Raw genomic sequence first — 21,265 nt, 5'->3', positions numbered from 1 at the left:
ATGTTTTATTTACTTGGTTTGTATCTTATCAGGACTGCCGAACTGTAAATGTAACAAATTCACTAAATAATTTGAAGGGCACTTTGCAAATCCTTTTTTTTAAAGATGTTTATTCACACAAAATGCATGTAAGAAATGAAGTAAACATTTTTATGATGTATTACCTTGAAAATTAGACCCATGCTTACAATTCTGACAATACACCCATTCATTTATAAATATTATCTTTTCTTTTTTTAAAAATTGGCTGCTGTGAACATCCATAATGCAGCGGTGCAGAGGAAACCTGTGAGGCTACATGTCCAACACCACAGTGTGCGTTTGCGTGCACAGCAGCTCTCAAAATGTTGCAGGAGACAAACAAGTCAACTAAATGTGGAAATTGAACTGAATCACACCAGATACAGTTAAATTCAATAAATGCTTTGCTTGTTCAAGTCTCCTATCGGCTTCGATGGCAGAGTATGATGTTGTCCTTGACAACACGCTGTCCCGCCGGGCCTCTTTACACCTCACTCACAAAAGAGATTACGGATCCTTACTGACGTTCTGAAAAACCCCCATGGGCTGAACAGTGGGTGTGTCTCTGAGGGGTGAAGGACGCTGAATATCTGAAGAAACCAGCTACTGATGTGTGCTCACAAACACACACACACACACACACACACACACACACACACACACACCATCCATCTTAATCCCAATTATGGCTCTCTCCTCCGCTCTGCTCCCACCTCACTCCTCTCATTTTTTTTCCTGCCCTTCCTCATTTTGCAATCACTTTCTTTCTGTCTTCTTCTCTCTCATCATGCATGTTGATGCTCCATCCATCTCATACATAATACCCTAAACACCCCCTAAAGATGGGGAGGAAGGCGGCTGGGTTAACGAGTTGACAGCTCTATCCTGCCCTCTGTGCTCCATCTCCAAGGTTATTACAATTTGCTGAACTGCATTGTTGGATAGTCCTGCATACCACGGTGCAAAACAGAGGTTCCTGCCAACACAAAGAGCTGAATTACACCATGCTATCTCAGTTCTGTCACCTAAACTCAGAGTGTGACAAAAAGCTTCTCTATGGTACCTCAGTGATTGGGTAAAAGCCCCAGCGTATCACTGTACACGTGCACAACTCCCTCAGTTGGCCTCAAAGGCAAAAGAGGCATTCAAGTGGGTGTGACATTTCGCGGGATATGGATGGCACTCACTCTTTTTAAGATGAATGGCTCCACTTGTTGTGATGCTGGCTCTGGAATTGCCTTGTCTTGCTTCTGCACGGGATGGAATGAGGTCTTTGCTGAAAATTGAGGTCATTCTTGTGAGGGGATGGGAACTAACTAAACCTGCTACATTAATTAAATCTATATAGCTTTCTACAGGTCTCTCCTGGAAATTAGAAATTTTATTTCAAGGGTAAACAATAGTAAATGTAATTCATGTGGGAGATAGTGATACTGTGGGAAAATGTGGTATCAAATTTAGGCTCCCAGCTACTAAAAACACATGACCGCTCCAGCTAGTTTGAAGCTCCTCTTGATGATAACATTCATCCTCTTCTTGTCTCCTTCTTCTCCACTAACTATATGAATCATTTTTTGGCCACTAAGGAGCAAAAGAACTCCAAAACAAGCTGCCGGACATGCAGCCCTGACATAACCTTAAAAAGCTCTTTGGCCTACATTTAACAGCGTTAACATGCGATAAAAACATGGGTCTGATAAAGTCTTGGTTGCAATCTGTGTCAGAATGTTTGATATCAGTTTTAAAGCATGTCAGATGGTGCAATGATTGGCAATAGCACTGACGCTTCCATGCATCAAAATACATCAGAAGAGTTAGAGTTAAGTGTCATCAAGTTCATTCCTCCCGAGCAAATACTGTAAGATTATGTTTGGTGCTACAGTAGAAATGCTTAATCATTTTTCTTGACACATTTTCAGAGTGAAATTAAAGCCCACTGGAGTCATGTTTCAGTCTGTCTGATGAATTGATGTCCAATGTTCTTTCCCTTTAGCTTGGCTTTGGTCTTCACCAGCTCCAGAGAAAAATATCTGGGTCATGTCTCCCCTGCTAGATATTTAGCCCAATTCAGCAGTTGTTTGATCATTTTGTCTGTTTTTTGTTTGGTGCTGGGCAAGTATTGCACTTTGCTGATAACTGCTGCCAGCTGCTCTCATGGGTTGACACCTTTTGCATTTGTTTTTGCCATTCTGTCCATTTACATGTACTTGCTTCCCTTTACCTTTCCCCTTCCACCTGACTGCCTGCACACCTGCCCCTCATTACTTATTAGCTCCCCAGCACTTATACCAGTCATACAGCCTTTGTCCTCTGCCAGATTGTCTCAGGCTCTGTTCCCATTACAGGTCTTATTGCTCAATTCTGATTTTTTAATCAGATCCGATCTTTTTGTGTTGATGGTTCACATTCATGTTTGTAAGTGACATGTATCCGGCTCTGGTGCAAACACCGTTGAGGTCCTAAACCTCCACACATGTGTAGATTTAACTGAAATTTGAGTTGCATGCATATAAGAATAACAACAATAACGTGATTTGTGCAACAGTCAAATCAGAAACATGGATGACATGGCTGCTCTAGCATTTGGTTACGATAAGTTCCTTCCAGTTTGCCTTGAATAGAAGCTTTTCCATAAATGTCCAGCACATTTGAAACTCCCTCTTCTCTCCGTTGACCTCCAACATTGTTGTTGCTCTCCTCAATGTTTATTTTTACCAGGCTGTGAGGCGCCAACACTGAATGATGATGATAGGCAGTATGCACATGCACAGAGGAGTGAGACGTTAAGAAAATAACATGAATTCTGATCTGACCGTTCCAACAGCGGTCAGATAGCCAGAGATCAGATATGAATCAGATCTAGGACCACATATACAAGTGGCTGATATGACAAAATCTGATTTGGTTTGTTGACACTTCCATTTCCTTTTTTTCCCACTTGGGGAAAAAAGTTGTATAAAGCCCTGCATCCTGTTCTATGATTCTCAGTAAAAGAGACTTTTTACCTACCTGCCTCTCATGTCCTGCTCTTGGATCCTCATCCTGAACCAGCTGTTACAGCTGCTGCTGAAAAGCGGATTGATAAGAGCCTGAACTAATCAGTCTCACTGCTAGCTGTAATACTAAAACAGTGAACAAGGAAAGGCTAAAAAGCTCTGTATGGCTGCAGAGTTGAGTGATGAATATTAGATGATTTGTCAACCCCTTTAAAGGGAAAATCCACCAATTTCAATTTCTGTTTCTGGTCTTGGGTAATACTATTGCATATGTGAAAAAAAGTTGTATAAAGCCTTTTATGTCTCCAGATGTCTGATAAATTACCTCAAGTAATGTCACTTGAGGCAAGGTTGGTGGTGGCTGAACACTACAAATGTGGAGTTAGAGAGAAGTGAGGTTACCGGACTGCTGTGGCCCGCTCCTCAACTCTGTTTAAGATTAGCGAATAAAAAAAGACAATATGTGTGGTTCTGCTGCATCAATTTTATATTTTTTGAATGCAATGCTAAATCGTTGGAGTACTCTTTTAATAGAAAAATATTGCAGGTTTGCAGCACCCTCATGAAGCAGTTAAACTATATGGATAGTAGTAAGGAAAAGCAAAAGATCTACAGTTGACTTATTATTGCAACGTTTTTCTAAGCACAGCTCTGAGCTGCTCTGCACTGTAGGTTCCTAAATAAATCATCCTGCAGCTACCCCATGAATAAATCTCTTTTTATAAATGATAATGTTATCCCTCCTGTCACTTTTGGACTCCTGGATCCTCCATAGTGAGACACGTCAAAGGGTCACACCTTGGGTGATAAAAAATGGTTTTTGTGTACACCAGGTACAGTATGAATAATTTCTTCCTTGTAGAAAACTCATTATTACCTCCACATGTGATAGTGTGCAGAGTCTTATCATTCCCCGGGTCTGTAAGCAGGGGGAATATTGATCACGTGAATTCCCTCACTCCCTCCCTCCCTCTCCCCATTCTCTTAACTTCACCTACCTTTTCCCTTTTCTCTCTCGCCCTATTCACGTTCACTCATCTGTGCCTCCTCATCATCCTGTCTCCCATTTCTTATTCCAACCAACCCCCCACCTCATTCTCCATCTCCTCACCAAGGCAGATAATGAGCCCCACTGAGCGGTGATCGGTTTCCATGGCATTTCCAGAGGGTTTCCCGCTCATTCACATATAGAGGCTCATGAGCTTAACTGTATTTGTTTTTCCAGGGTTGGTCTATAAGCAGGAGATTTCCCAGCATCAGGTGTGCATTCAAACAACAGTTGAACAGGGAAATCATTCTCAGCAATATCCTTCAATTCAGAACTGTCTTTGCATGATAACTGTGAATAAATATTATCTGTGATAAAACATTTTCATGTTGTCACTTGATTGTACATCCAGGAACAGTAATGTGATGAACAAATGCAACCTAAAGAGTTATTATTTCTTCCAGGGTATGTTTAACCATGAAAAGATAAAATAATACAAACTCATCAATCGAATATATCAGACACAATTACTGTCTTTATTTAATTAATGTAATTAAAGATAGTCTGCCTTGAAATGGTACTCATAAGTACACTGAAATAATTTTTATTTGCTGTGATTGTTCCTCCTGTTCATACTGATCAAGCTGGATTTGCAGTCCTGCACTGACAGGTTTACACCTCATCTATGGCAGCAATGTACATGGGCCCAAAGGTTTCACCATAGACTACGCCACAGCTGATGTGCACCACCTCAAAAACTATCACAATGGGCTTTTTCCGTCATGCAGGTTTTGTTGTGACAGGTTTGTTTTTAGGGCAGTCGGGCTGACCCAGTTTTGAGAGAGAGAGCGATCAGCAGGTGTAAAGTTAAGTTTTAGTTTTATCTGTATACTACTGTTGAAAAGTAGCTACTAACCAAAGACTGAACTTGTCCCTGCCAGCGTGGAGGAGCCGTGCTTGCCGAATGTGGAGTCCTTTAGGCTACTGCTAGTGTTACAGCTAGTGTTATAGAAAGTGTTATAGCTAATAAGCATCAGACAAAAATATTACGCCTTAGGGTTGTTGTGACAATTTCATCACAGAACTGTCATTGCAAAGGTCAAATGAAAAGGGTTGAAAAAAAAGGAAGGAGTTGAGGGGGTTACAGTGTGCAGAGTACATGTGGTTGGGTGCATGTGTGCATAGTTTGGAGAAAGAAGCAGAAGAAGAGAGATAGTGACAGCTAAATGTCTTACTGCCCAACTGACTGACAGGTGGGAAGTTGAGGGCTGAACACCGGAGACATTCCACCATCTCATAACTGACTAAAATCCTTCATCTGGTTAAAAGATATAGTTAAAAACAACCAAGATCTAAAAAGTTTATCATAAAAATGTGGCTTAAAACTGAATAAAAGTCCATTTATGACAGTTTCTGCCAGACAATATACTCAGTATACTCTTTGATAGACTCCATCGTGGCAAACAGCCGCAACGCTGACACATGCATCTTGTGTGCATATAGTCTTTGGTAGAGGGGGTATGTAGAGGGTATTGTTACCTTGATTCAAATTATGGATTTCTCTGGAAAATTGTTGGAAACATTTGGGATAATGTGAGTACACAACTCAACAACATATATAACATAGGTCTAGTCGTTTTAAGACATTTTAATGTGGAATAGTTACATATTAGAGCTTTGATATAAAGAATATTTGTGTAACTGAGATGAAACGTCTGGTGCATCCTCGGCTCTGAGCGAACCCTCACGACTTTCCAGTACGCTTCGAGTACCCTCTTCAGAGTTAGCTGGATTGATAGTGTGGCTGTATAATATGCAGAGGACACAGGTGTAATGTATTTGAGACCCATTTTGAAATAGTATGGTGAGAAGATGAAAGACTGATGCTTTCTCCTACTGATCTCAAAATGCAAACACCGGTCTGCTGTATGTGACTGTGTGCACAGTGTGCATCAGTACTTCTCTGTGAACATAATTATCCTTTTGTTGTGTAGGTCCCCACAGCTGCGTTATGCATTTTAACAACAACTCCTGAAACACCCGGATGCACACATGCAAGTGAGTGGAATTATTAATGCTTCGACTACAGCGCATTCATAAATTGTTACATAGTAATGTTTGTTAATTGCAATCACTATTCACTCATAATGAATAGTTGGTTGCGCACAAATGACCCAGAAGTCCCTCAGCTAAAAGGTGTGTCACCAAAGAAACCATAAAGAAATCCGTAAAGTTTGTTCTGCATACAGAAGAGCCCGTTTGTTCAAAAGCAGCATGCAGGAGAGACATCATGAAAGAGGCAGGCATGCCGAGGGGGAAGGACATCATCACAGATAAGAAACAGGGCACGAGCGCATTTTAATGCTAATGTCCCATATTACCATACATCTCGCACACATTCTCCACCGTGATGGTAACCGCTGATTTCACACACAAAAGCGGAGATCCTTGGACAAACAAACTCATCACAGCTCTCTTGTATTCTGGCACAATTATCTGCACGGTTGATCATGTAGAATTGTAAGGCTACTCTTTTTACTATTTCATCTACAAGCCCCTGAAGTACTGAAAGTATCAGTCTTAAAGGTCACACCTTCATACATTAGATTGAATTGAATGGTCATATGAAGGTATCACTGCTGCAGGAACCTGCAGAATAATGAAACACAATAACCCTAATCCTGTATAAAAGAACTTGAAGTAAACACCAGGACCCAGGTGAGTACGTGTCTTTCCATCCATGTTTTCCAGCTCAAAAGGAAGCAATCTGATCACATAATGTTCCACAGTACTATCTTTAGAGTCTGATGAAACTCTCTGTAAGCCCTGCCATTTGAAAACCCCGTGCCAGCATGTAGGGAGATAAATAAGATTTGAAGACTTATAGTATTATTACTTATAGCAGCTTTGATGTCTGCCTTGTGGGCGTCGATTGACATTTGTGATTGACAGTATTGGCTGCTCTTCCCGGCTCCAGGACTCACACTGAGTCGGACTATTGTTGCAATATTTTGGTAAGTTTTATGTTACTTGACACCCTGCGATCCTTATATGGAAGGTTCTGGCTGTTGGACTCCTGAGATGATGGTCCTGGTTCGCCTTGGCAGTCGGGAAAGAGTGGGTGAGGTCAAGCTATACAGTATAATATACACTTTTACGCATGTGTAATTTTCAATACTTCACTAATACTTTTCAATACTTCAAGAAAAATAGTGCACAAAAATATCTGTGTGTCTGTGTAGGATTTTATCTAATCTACAGGATGACACGGACAAATGATTTTTGCTCCCAAGAGTTTGTTCTGCATATTTAGCTCTGGGCAGCAGTCAGTTGTTTTTCACCCTCTTTCACCTCTCTCTCTGTCTCTGTCTCTCTCTCTCTCTGTCTCTGTCTCTGTCTCTCTCTCTCTCTCTCTCTCTCTCTGTGTCTCTCTCTCTGTCTCTCTCTCTCTCTCTCTCTGTCTCTGTCTCTGTCTCTCTCTCTCTGTCCCTCTCCCTCTCTGAGTCTAAACCATTTTGTTTGATACCGGTTACAGTTATCAGTCACCATGGAAACCCTGTACCAGCCTGGTTAAGTGACAAATAGGATAATGAAGAGAAACACAGCCCACCTGGCCAGTGACAGGGAACAGTCTGCTCCGGTTATTGCAATAATAGTATCAGATAGCAACACCTCATCAAACATACAAAGAACTGTTCAGCGAAGAATTAATAAAGAAATGTCAGCTGTTGAGTTCAGCATTTATGTTGTTGTGTAGTTATCTTGTATCTTGTCTGATAATTGAAAGTTTTTTAATGTAGTTTATCCAGGTTTGGACATACAGTAGAAGTGTTCCTGTAAATATTCACTCAGACTCAAAAGCAACTTTCTTGGAGTTTTTGTAACCTGCCATCCTGCCAGTTTAGAGCGGCTGGCAGTCAGGGAAGAAAGGGCATCAAAACAAATGTAATTCCCTGTCCGTGTAACTTCAGCTAAGCATGATTGACTTGTCTGCCATCTTTGCCCTAGGTTATCTTCTCTAATGCCCATGTCACATGAAGAAAGAGCTGAACTTTGAAAATCAATCAAGGCAGCAGTTTGGCGTCTGGTCGACTGGCATAAGTACCAGCTGACTGACAGATCTCTGTCCACGCTCCTTTAAAGGACAACTTGGTGAATACACAAATACTGTGTTTTTGCCAGTATTTCAAATGTTGGATATCAGTGAATCAGTGTTTTCTTGTATACATTGTGTGTTGTTACAGCCTGTGAGTCACCTCTACATTTTATTACCAATATATTAATTGTGACATCTGTCCTTTATATTCATGTTGGAACATCAGTGGGCTGTTTCCCTCCTCTGTGACATTTCCTTAGAGCTGCTTCAAACAGCAATCATGTTTTTTTCTCTCTTCCAGGGGGGCACAGAACAGTACATGATGTTCACATGCCTCTAAGTCTGTTCCCACTGTACTTAAGAGAGGGAAGATATATACCTCCAGCCATATGTTAGCTCCATTGATCATCACCATGGTTATGAAATTATTAACAGGAACTGTATCTGTGGTGTTCATGTTAATATGATCCTACCGCTCCCCATCCCTTGCTTTGTTGCTTTCTACCAGTGATAATGCATCATAATACTTTAAAATGGGTTATTTTATAGAAAGTGTAGCCACGGTGTGAATGGTGGAGGAAAAATATGATAACAAAAAAATGAACACACAAGCACAATAACTCACACACCCTCTTTCACCATCACTCTGCATGTCCTTAAACATCAATCAAGCATAAATATCAAATGTCAAACAAACAGAAAACCTCTTGAGACTCTGAGTTCAAAAGATAAAAATAAAAACAGTGAGGAGTTTAGATTTTGACAGCAGCGTGTGTGTGTGTGTGTGTGTGTGTGTGTGTGTGTGTGTGTGTGTGTGTGTGTGTGAGATGATGACCTATAGTTCTGAGGTCTTCATCCATTTGGAAAGCTCTGCAGGGCTTCTGCAAAGACAAGTAGGTCTGATTGATCGCATCTCTGAAATGTCTCTTCGGAGAGAGGTCAGAGTGATCTGGATCAGCCTCCACAGACGTCTTCAGCCTCATTTACCCTGCTGCTGTAACAGTCTCCAGCTGGACATCTACCTTAAAATTTGTTGTGTTTGTGTTGTTCAGGAGGGTTATACTGACACTGGGATTTGTTTTCCTCTGCCAAAGTACCTGTTTATTCTGCCATGACTTTTAACTATAAGTGAATTTTGCCCTAATGCCTAATTCATACAGCAATGAATCTACATCTAATCTAAAATCAGAAGAAGGCTGGTTTTGTTTTTCATAATATATGTTTTTTTCTTGAAGTATGATCTGGATCTTAAACTACAATCTGACTTCTATCAGAACCTTAAATTTTATTGTAGGCTTTATCTCTGCTATCAAAGTAAGGATAACTTGTCATCATGCTAACTGAGTGGTGGGGCTAGATGCAAATGAAGGGGTATTTTTTTTTCCATAAGCCATAAGAAGTATTTATTTGTACCTAAATTCTGTTCCATATGAAAAAAAAAACTTCTCCTGTGAATATAATTTTAATCCCTTTGGGTACCTGGAAATGAGGTATGTGACTGATTTCCCTTGTAAACACCTTTTAACGTATCTTAGCCCACCACCGAACCCTTCATTTCAAATTCATTTCATCCATGGGGCACTCTAAAATCTATGTTTTTTATTGAAAGAAAATCATCAGTTACATAAAATAACACAGGAAACATAACAGCTCAGATAACTACACAAACACAACGATTCAAACAACATGCAACTACATGGCTTCAGTGATAGCAGTGTCCATAGCAACCACCATAGCAACAATAGAAAACCTGCAAAAATCTTTGTAATAACTGACAAACTAAACATCATATACACTCGCTGAATGAATATCATGAAAATAAAATGCACATTTCTAGATACAAATGTTATCAAAATGCAGAACGCAGAACCTATCTTAATAATATTGAATATTGCATTTCCACTGAGAATAAAAGGAACGTCAGCCATTTTCTGTTTGTTTTCACAGAAAGAAACTTGACAGTCATGTGACATGAACGCAGGCCAATAGAAAAGAAAAGGCAAAAAAAAAAAGTAGGCATCTCACAATTTTAGAGCCTTTATTGTGAAACTAATATGTTTTGCGCTGTTGACAATAATTCTGATTCTCCCTTTTGTACTTTTTTGTACATGATTTTGTAAATTTGGTTGCGTTTTAAGACTTGATATAGTTTCACTCCATTATTGTACTGATGTTGGCTATAAATGCGCATATTATCTCATAAAAAAAAATACGTACTGTGGTGCTATGTCCACACATTTGGTCTTCTCTCACACACTTTAACAATATTGAAATCACAAGGGAAATGGATAAATATGTAAATTCTTGTCTGGTGTGAAGTTTCACCCAAATACAGTTTGGCTGAAGAAATGCTGCTCGTGTCCTGCTCTCTCTGTGTAGGAGTGTCGAAAGCTGTGACTCATGATATGAATGTGATCCAAATGCATCACTCTGCTCAATGACCTATTTAGTTATATGTGGAGGTTTATCTTAAAAAAAAAAAAAAACAGCAGGGGGTAGACATTATATATCTCATGTCACATCCAGATATATCTGAACAGTTCACTGTCTGGATGATGTTGTGCAAGGATCTGCTTTGGCAGATTTGGTATGTAAAACAGCTGACTGACATTTAGTCTAGTAGATGGATACAGTACGTGTGTCTGTGCAGGTGTGAATTTGCATGTGTGTGTTTGGTATCTTTGTTTAAATAAAAGACATGTGTGATCTATTGTTTGCATATTGTTTGTTTCCTGTCTGTTTGTGTATTGCTGTATTTATTCATTTTAGATACGTGTGTATGCACATGTGTGAAACACAGAACATCGCATGCATTTGTCCAAAAATAGGATGTGTGAATGAAATCAGGTTATGTTTGCTGATCATGAAAAGGGTTCACAGACACACATTTCCTGCTTCTAAAGCAGTGTCAACAGAAACACGGTGTCCGGTGGAGGTGTGAAATACTGTATGGGTTTGTCTGGGTGACTGTTTTTCCTGTGTGTACATGTGGAAACGAATGTCTAACTGTCTGCTGGTGTGCTTGCACGTGCACATGTGCACGCATACACTGCGTGTGTTTACAGAAGAGAATATTTGCTGTCTCTGCTTCTGTCCCAGTGTCTTTTGCATCAGATGGCGTTCTGTCCAGAACACCAAGTGTGTGTTTATTTCACAGGGACTGAAAAGAGTCTCTCTAAACGTGTGATGTGTATATTCATCTGCTGTATCACGTACTACAATTACCATTTAATTAACACATTTGCTGGTTTCCTCTCTGTGGTGTGACATGTGAGACATTGTAGAAAAGAGGAAGTAATTCAGTTCAATGTTCTCAAAGAAATCAGTCAGAGGTGAGAGCATGAAGGATTAAGATGGAATCCTGAACAGTTACACAGATTAGAAATGATAATTCTGAAACTACAAATCAAAAGTTCAACTCTCTTTTTATAAAGTTCACTAATGTCACCTGTAGCCTCGATGACTAAAACTAATACATCATCAAAAGAATAGCCTCCTTCATGTGTCTTTACACCCGTTATTCATACCTTCCTTTTTGAGAGAGTGTGATGTCTGTATTCAGTTACTGGATGTGTCAAAGTGTCAGTTTGAACCTCTGAAGGATTCCCCGCATGATAAGATGATAAGTCGTGAGAGTCGGTGAAAGATCAGCCAAGATGGTACAGTGTTTGGCCTCTATTGTGTCACATTCTTTATCTGTAATTAGGAGGTTTTCATTTGCAGAAATTGAATTATCAGAACGGAATAGGCCATAAGGACTAATTACTGATAATCTATACTCTATTATGCACAAAGATACGTGAGAATAGTGACTTTATGGGAAGTAGAAAAATGAGATTAGATGGAAAAATCACACTGCTTGCCTCTGAGTTTTATGAATGCATTTCACATACTTCACATACGCATGCCTGTACTGGTAGAGCAGGATGGAGTCATCTACCAGCAGATGGAAAGTGTCACAGGATAGAAAGTTCAATCACATGAAATGTATTCTATACGGAGGAATATAGCATCATTTCGGAATGGCCTTTAAATTGGCTCTGTCATCTTAGGAGGATGATCCCTTTTGAAGAGTAAGCCATCTCCAAGTTCCTTACTCTTCAAAGGAGACACTGTGATTGTCCTTTTTTTTTTTTTTTTTTTTTTTACCATAATAGGAAAACGCATTAGACCCAGTCACCAACAACTCCACCTCTCCTTCCTCCTACGTCCTCTGTCACTTCAAAGTCATTTGTTGCACTTGGGAAACACAAGCACACAACACTCATTTCTGACGGAGATGACAATCTCTTTATCTATACAAAAGAGCCAGGTATGCTCCCCTTGCTTTCAAGCAATTACTAGAATAAGTGAAGATGTGGAGTGGGATTTGCCAGTTTGCTGGTCAGGGTTGCCAGGTGTTACATAAATACCCACAGTTACATAACTACACAGTGACAGGAAACTGAAGCAGTGGAACATGATGGAAAGCTGCCGGGGTCTCCGCGTAATGAGGACCATCTGGATGTTATTCTCCGAACACACTGAACCATGTCAATCAGACACCAGTTTTTCGTCTGTGGTGCATTGACCCCTCCGTTCACGCAGAGAATGGATGGTGGGTGGTGAGACCTGTAGACTGAGTGGGAAACATTGAGAATGAGCCCAAATTACCGAGAATTCATTTCTTTCTTCTGGGAGCTGAAATGTAAGATAAATGGAAAGGTGATACGCATGGCGAACGGACAGAGATGACTTTTTGACATGAGATAATGAACAGCCCATTGATGTGAGACCTGGAGGGGATTGCAATCCTCCAGAAATGGTGGGTTACATAACAAGTACAGCAGGCGAAGCTTTATTGATCCGTATATCATTCAAAGGGGTTTGATTTAAGTCTGGTTCAATCCGTTCTCTTACAGTCCGCCTCTTCAAACGTATTATCGATGTATGATAACATACAGCGGATACCTACAGTAAAGTCCTTTTTTAGCTTGGTTTTATGTATTTATATGCAATTACAAAGAAAAAGATGTTCCTACATTGATTCTGTATTACTCAGAATGGTTCAATAAGCTATGAATATTTCATAGATGGGAAATACCAAGACTGTTTCTACATGAGGGTAAAGCAGAGGATCAATTTTGAGACCAATAACTGGTTTGTGTGCACTAACGAAATATGTTGAGCACCACAATATCCAGACAGTCTCTTAATATTACAACTTTATTTGGACTTTGATCTTAAAATGGGCCAGTTTGCCGTTGATGATGTGAGTGGGAGCCTCAGTGGAGCAGAGAATCATTGAGCCCATGCAAACAGATGCCAGTGGGGCTTCCTGTTACAGTTTTGGGGTCAGTTTTGTCCTCCTCCACTGCAAAATATGCTTTTCTTCTTGTTCCTGTAGGTGGATGTTTTAGCTTCTGCTGAAAGTAGAAAGTTTCTCTGAGCTCATTGAAAATCTGATTTTTAGAGATGGGCCTATGGACATGATTTGTTACATCATGACTAGTATAGAAGCCAATCCTGGTCTAGTGTTAAACTTACACAAGTGTGAAGTGGAAACTTGAAGCTTCCAGTGCACATACACTGAAATTGGACTTGTGAGTGAAGAAGGAGACATCTTGAGTCTAGTAGTTAAACTTTTGAAATGAAACATATTTACATATCCATAGATTCTGATGGATTTTAACATGGTAATTATACTTTTTCGTGGAAAAACAATATCAGGCACACATTATTGTTCCAAACAGAATATTTTTATTTGTCTTAATACATGTCTGGAGGGGATCTTTAAGGAACAACAGGTAATGTCAATTACCTAGATAGGAATATGAAACCAATGCAGTTTATCAAACACCTGATTGTCTTTCCCCTCTCTCCCTGTCTTTGTACTCACTGCACAGCATCCCTTCATTCTCAGGATGCTACCAATCAATACTTCCTGGAGGTCAATCCCACCTTCCCATCCAAGATTGACTTGATAGTGATCAGTCCTCTTGACAATGCGCTCTGATTGAGAAGACAGCACACTTGTGTCAACATTATCTTCAAGAAGATTCCAAATAAACACCTCTTTATCTTTAACTGTTGCCCATTTTGGCACTTCTGTTGTGTTGTACTGTAATATGGCCTCAGTGCTAGAGATGTGCACTTCAGCTGTTAGAACAGTTAGCTCTCTGCAATTAACTATATAATAATAATATAGTATATAACCCTGCACTGTATAATATCATACAACAGGTCTATTAGTTGTTGGTCATGTTTATAGTGTCTCATTTTATTGTAATTTGAATGTGAATAATGTACTTCGTTTTACTACAAGTGAAAAATGTGTCGTTTTGATGGACACTTTTCCAATTTGACATACATGGATTTCAACACAACTTTTCCTTTGTCCCCTATCTTATAAAACCCTACAGGATCTTTAGCCTTGCTGTTTTGAAGGCCAAAGTTAAGTGAGATTTGCTAAAGGGAGCAAACACAGCTTTTTCCATTTCTTTATTGAAATGGATAGGATGTGACCATACCAATAGAGTGTGTATCATATGAACCACATACGAATTAAGTCCAGTATTTAAATACAAATTAAACTAACAATGACATATTTTGTTATTTAATTTGGAAGACTTGTTGGGGTCAGGATTGTCTGTTACAGTTGTTGGGTGAATAGATTAGATAGATTAGATTAATTTAACTGAAAACCACTGATGTGTTAAAACAACATAAAAACAAATAAAATAAAAACAAATTATTCTTTATTGTCATTAAGTCAATAAAGTTTAACAATGTCCAATCACTCCATACAGTAAATCAGAGTAAATACTGCACGATGAGTACCAAGCAGACTTGATTTGGAATCAGCTGTGAGACAGGAATAACACTCACCGTTTCCAAAATACAGTACCTGCAACAAAAATGTCACATCGCACCCTGTTACTGTAAAGCCAATTAGTCTAACTGAACTTGAATGTTACCAAAAGAATTTTATACTTCGAGACAAAGGAGCTACTGCTAATTGAATCTTTAGTGTGATGACTCGCTGCTTTTAGAAAGGTATTTACTGTACTTGATATGAATTGTTGTGGGCTGTTTCAGATATGAAGAACAACAGGTAAAGAGTAAAGTCTGGTGTGGTATAGGAACATGTAAAAAAAAAACCAACTTAAAAAATCCTTGAAGAAGACCTTTGGCCAAAATGTCACTGTAGAAAAAATACTCACTGCCGACTTGATGTGTCATAGCAGGAAAAACACAGGTGTAATTAATAATATTAATGATGCCTCCATTACACTAACAGTAGTTTTGCCAGCGTGCAGAGCTCTGATTTTGATTCTGCTCTCTCTGGAAGAGTAGCACCACAGGGCTCCACACAGCCATGGTATACCCACACAGGTGTTTTCACTTATTTTGGCTGATTAGACCTCTTCTTAGGACAGTGTGGGTGTGTACCATGTGATGACCAATCCTGGTGCTATTCTGCCTGGTTTTTCTTCTTAATTCTCATTTCAGGGAGTAGCCAGCAGAGTGGAGGTCATTAGTGGGAGGGGGTTCACCTAGGTTGCTGGTTTGGAGAGCCTACATAGCTGGCGGCTCAGTCTGCCTCCTTCTCTCTCAGCTCCCACATGGTCTCCTGGTTTTGTTTGTTTGATTTGTCATTTCTTTCAGCATCCAACGTTCCCGCATTATTTTCCACTCACCCATGCACCCGCTTACATCACAGATTTTACTATTTTTGTCACACCTACAACCTTTTGTGTGCTCTCCCTCCTTCTTTGTCTGAACCAAGAGCCAGTTCACGACAACTGACTGAGCTTAATTGACAGCTCTCTAAGGCCCTATTTACACCTGGTATTAACATGTGATCTGCATTTGGACACATTTTCTGGGTAATGACATCCGACTCATGGGCCTTTGCATTTACATCTGGGATTAATAGGACCACATTCTGATCTCATTATGCAAATAAGTAAGGCAAGGCTGGTGGACTTGCCAACAAACATGGTGCCTCCCATGCAGGTCAAAGGAAGCAATGCCATGGGCGGGCATCAGTCATTTTCAAATCAGTTAGTATACTCAAAATCTGTATGCATACATAAATAAAAGGCTGGATTTTGAGTGGGGTCCTGTGTCAAACATTTACATGGTGCATATTCCTAAACACATTTTGTGTTTGACTAATATGAGTATTTGAAGGCACACTACACTACACTAACATTGCAACAATACAGTCTTTGTTCTATATAGCTAATGTTAATCTTTCCATACTCTCACATTGGACTCGCTGATTGGATTATATTAAAGGCATTATGTTAATGAGAGGTGAGGATTATAACCATGTGTGGTCTCCAAGGGCAACCAAGGTGTGCATACAGTTACACAAAATACACACACATCTGCGAGCTGTATGGATGCATCAGCTGCATATGAAATGTCCTTGTAAGAACAGAACCTGAAAGGATGAATGCACGATGTAGCAGAATGCATAAACCTTACAAGGTCAGTTATCTGTGGCGTCAAAGCTCACTTGTGTGCTGTTGAGAAATTCTGATCCTTTTATTCTAGCTTTCAGTCATTTGCGCTTTCTCACCATACTGTATACAGTAGCTTTCTACATAATATACTAGAAAGAACATGGACATGAATGTGTACTGTCACATATGGGCTTGAGGCCTTGGGCATCGAGTGACTTAGGTGCCATATGCTCCTTACTTGTATCCACATGGCAGGGATCAAAAATGGTGCAAAGGGAGAGAAAAAAAAAAAAACTTCTTACAGGAAGATCGAATGAAGGCATTTTCCAACAACTTTTCGGCTTAATCTGTCAAAAAAAGTGGGAAAACTGACAGCTCGAGTTTCATCTCAGCTGTCATACCTGGAAGTGTCTTCAAGCGTTCTGCATCTCAGCATTAGCTGCAATATTCCTATTATCTCATTATGGCACTCAGTAGACTTCACACTCTGTTTGTTGTGAGGCTTTCTACAGGCGGTGGCTTCAGATAAACAGGTTCATCTTTCATTCACATAACAGTCTTTGTCGCTGGTCTCCAGCTGCTGTGAATAACTGGAGCATCTGAGATGACGCATAGCTTAGGAGTGTATATTGTATGTATGTTTATTCATACCTTTCAACGCTTCTACTTCTCTTGCTGTAACATAACGAGACACCACATCCTCTCAGTGTAGATGTGAAAGCAGCTGAGGCACAGCTCAGTCTTCCCACTGGGTTATTCATGTATTGATCTCTCTAAAGCAGCCTTTCAGGAGTTTGGATCATCTCTGAATGGACACAAAATGGATTAGTTTGTTCTCTGAAAAGCTTGTGGAAAAAAAAGAAATCATAGGAGAATAAGAAGGCAGTGTTAAAATGAAGTCAGTGTTGGCAGCATCGGCAATGTTTGAGTCACTGATCTGCTATACGTTAATCATGGTGTGGAGGAGGGATGAAGTGTTAATTAAACCTCCTGTGCTGTCGCCTTTGATATTTACAGAATGTTCACAGACATTATGGTTCATTCAGTGTTTGAGCCGCCACTGCTCTATGTGTAGCTGTGACCTACTAGCATATACTGTGTAAACTGGAGCAGTAAGGGAGAGTGTTGTAAAATCACGTTGCTGCTTTCAGTCATGCATTTACTTAAGAACAGTTGTAATGTACATGTATTTTACGGTAAAACACTTAAAATTAGCTTCACCTCTAACAACAACAACATTAAAATACCGCTTACATGTTAATGCATCAATAATAATGATCCATTCATTAAATGATTCTGCATAATGAGTACTTTTACTTTTGATACTTGATGTTCATTTTGTTTCCAATAGTTCTGTAGTTTTACATAAGTCCAATTTTGAATGCAGGACTATAATAGGAATATAATAGGATAATAGAGAATTGTGACATTGCTTAAAGTCCCCCTACACTTAAAAATGTGTTTTGCTTATTGTTGCTTCAGTTGTTTGAGCCTCACTGTGCAGAATGATGTGCAGAGTTTGACACAAGAAAACCGTCTGTGCTCATCAAAAATATGAGTTTGACATCACAACTTTGAATTTAGCAATATTTGCATATTCAGAGATATAATTTTAAGGATTTTAATGAGGTAATTGGACTTTTTTTGTGGAAAAAACCATATCAGACACAAATAATTATTCCAAGCAGAGTAGTTTTACGTATCTGATCAAACTTTTCTTTCATGCTCAATTGAATGGAGACATATAGTGCTGTAGGTTAAAAAACAATACTGATGTTTCTTACAGTTTAAAACATGTCAGTGCATTTTATAAAACATGTATAAAGTGTGTTTGTGTGTGTATGCAAATGATATGTGATCTATGAAAGATTGAAAAGTGTTGAAAATAAAGCTGTGTAGCACCCAGAAAACCACGATGAAATCCACAAAAACTGCGCCACAACTGTCACCAACACTGATCCTTGTGTACATCAGTTCTTGTGGCAATTAATCTCAAGCCAACTCCCATTTACCGTAACCTTAGGTAACAGGCTATCAGTGCTTCACATAAATCTCAGCTGTTTGTTGACAGAATCTGGCTTTTATCGCCCCTCTCCATCCCTCCATCCCTCCGTCTTCTCGCTCTCTGTCCCATCTATCCATCCTGTCTCGCTGTTTGTCGGTCAGTTAGTTTCTTATCTTTTCTCTCTCGGTCTGTCCACCTCCCTCCTCCCTCTGCTCATGTGTATGATATAACCAGCTGTGGTCGCTCACCTGACCAATGACCACCAGGCTGTCAAGGTGATAATGTAAACCTCTCTGAGAGGAGATAACAGCCCACTGGGATAATTGGCCAGACACAAACATGCACACAAACACACACATAGAAGAAGCCAGAGGAACACAGTGAGATGCCTCTTAGTTACCATGGGAACTTGACCTGAAGCCCCTGTATACACACACACACACACACACAACTCAGTGAATAGACCGAGCACCCCCCACTGTGTACTTTGTCCAGACAAGGTGCTCGCAGGAGAGGCAAACTTCAAACATCGAGAGATGATGTAACAAGGCAGCAGGGCCACTTGCAGAAACACAGCCCGGTTTCCTGCTGGTCACTTAAAACAACAGAAGAACTTCCATGCCATTATAATTATGTAAATGTAACAATGAATTTAAAAATAAAACCATATGCCTCAATATGTTAACAAGTAGGTTTATTGTGAGATAAACAGTCTTTACACAAACAACATAATTCATTCATGATTAAACAAACTGTTGCACAGTGAAAATCTCCTCTGGGTTAACTTATCAGTGACTTGGCCCTATTGAACCCTGCAGTCTTGTGTCAATATAAAGAGCAGTTTGCAGAAACTGTTCGTCCAGGTTGACTGTGAAGTGTGTCACTAGGTCCCTCTTGTGGTAAGAAGTAGATGTTACGAATGTATATTTAGAGAGAGAGAGGTAGTGATGCAGTTTGCCCTTAATAACTAATGAGATTGAAGTGTTTTACCTGAATATTTGGACTACAAACTAGAGAAGCATCACATTTGGCATTTGAGAGCAACTTAAAGCTTTCTAAACTGCATCCACATCTGCATCTATGATCAAGCAATGTGATTTGGTTTTGTCATAAATGTGTATGTTTTGCTTGCTATTAACACTTTTTAACAAATATTTAAAAAAATATGCATTCTGTCCCATCTAAAAGGCTTTAATTCACCCCTGACTTCAATATAACGAATATATATTCCATATATATTATATGTTATAAATTATATATGGTCATAATATAAGAAAGCAAATTACTGCAAATTTCAAAAGTATAACTGCTGGGCATAAGATGCGTCCTACTTCACTGTAAAGTCCATTCTCAGTGTACGTGCATTGGTTTCAGGTTTCCACATCAAATTTCTATAAGTTGCATACTCAACCATAATTGGCTTCCATCTAGTTGTGATGTCACAAAATCATGATTGTAGGCACACCCCTTAAACTCAGATTTAAGGTGAGAACAGAGAAACTTTCCCCCTGCAGTAGATGAATGTGAACAGCCTTGTGTCAAACTTTGCACCAACTCAGATGTTGGTTTGTTTGCACATTTTTCCCCCAGAGATGCATCAGTAATCAGCAGACATGTTGCTATAGGTTCCTTTTTGGTGCACAATAAAAGAAATGAACGTGCCTGCTCTCAAACAGACATCAAAAAAATAAGAGGAAAGCTGCAGAGTCATGATTTTAATGCAATCTTTTATTTCAGTTTCTTACGATTGATGTTTCAGTGCACTGCCTTCTTCATTATGCAGAGATGCACATATATTCATATATATACATATGGTCACATAAGCTGCCTCAGATAATTAGTTGGGTGTTTGGAAATGGAAATTCATGTACAAATGTTTTTATCTTTTTTCATTTGCTTTAAACATCAAAACTATTTACAGTGATCAATTTAGATTTCCACTTTTCTGCATCCAACAAAAGGAGAAATTACACACGAGTAGAACGAATGAGAAACTTGCCTGTAAGCAACATTCACATCAATAACATAATGTGATAGATAATCAAACCGCTCCCATTTAAGCACATCACTGTGATTGTTCTAAAGGTGAATTAAAGAGTTAATTTAAAATATACAGTTATGGTGGCTCAGTTTGTAAAAGCATTATGTTTTGTGAGTATTTATGTAAATAACTTTAATTTTGCTGTGCCGAATATTTGGGAGGCATAAGTAGAGAATATCTAAATTTGCCATTAGTCAGTTGTAATATTTCACAAACATGTCAGTAGCAATATTTCTCATAATTGTGATTTTAGGAGCTCATTTCACCACCCAGAACACATTAAAGACAACAACACATATATTCAAGTTTTCAGTGTATCTGGGGCATGTGTGTGTGTGTGTGTATGGATGTGTGTGTGTGTGTTTGTCTGATCTTTGTCTGGATGCATCCATGTGTGCTGGAATAGTCAAGGTGACCTCGTACCCATTCACCCAGTGGGCTCTCAGGCGCAAGACCATCTTGCTAAAAGCTCACGCTGCCCCTGCGTGGCACCGATTTACTGACACCATTAGCAGAGAGTCAATCTGACTTGAAAAGGCTCTCACAAGAAAGTCTTAAGGGGTTGCACTGAACCGTTTAAAAAATAGTTTTAGCCTCGGAGTTGAGTTTGTACTCCAGCTTCGAGCTATACTCGCAAAGACTTGAGTGGTGAGTGACACGGGACA

The sequence above is a fragment of the Thunnus maccoyii genome, chromosome 2 (assembly GCF_910596095.1).
Source record: "Thunnus maccoyii chromosome 2, fThuMac1.1, whole genome shotgun sequence".
Classification (NCBI taxonomy): Eukaryota; Metazoa; Chordata; class Actinopteri; order Scombriformes; family Scombridae; genus Thunnus; species Thunnus maccoyii.
This window is presented reverse-complemented; position numbering follows the sequence as displayed.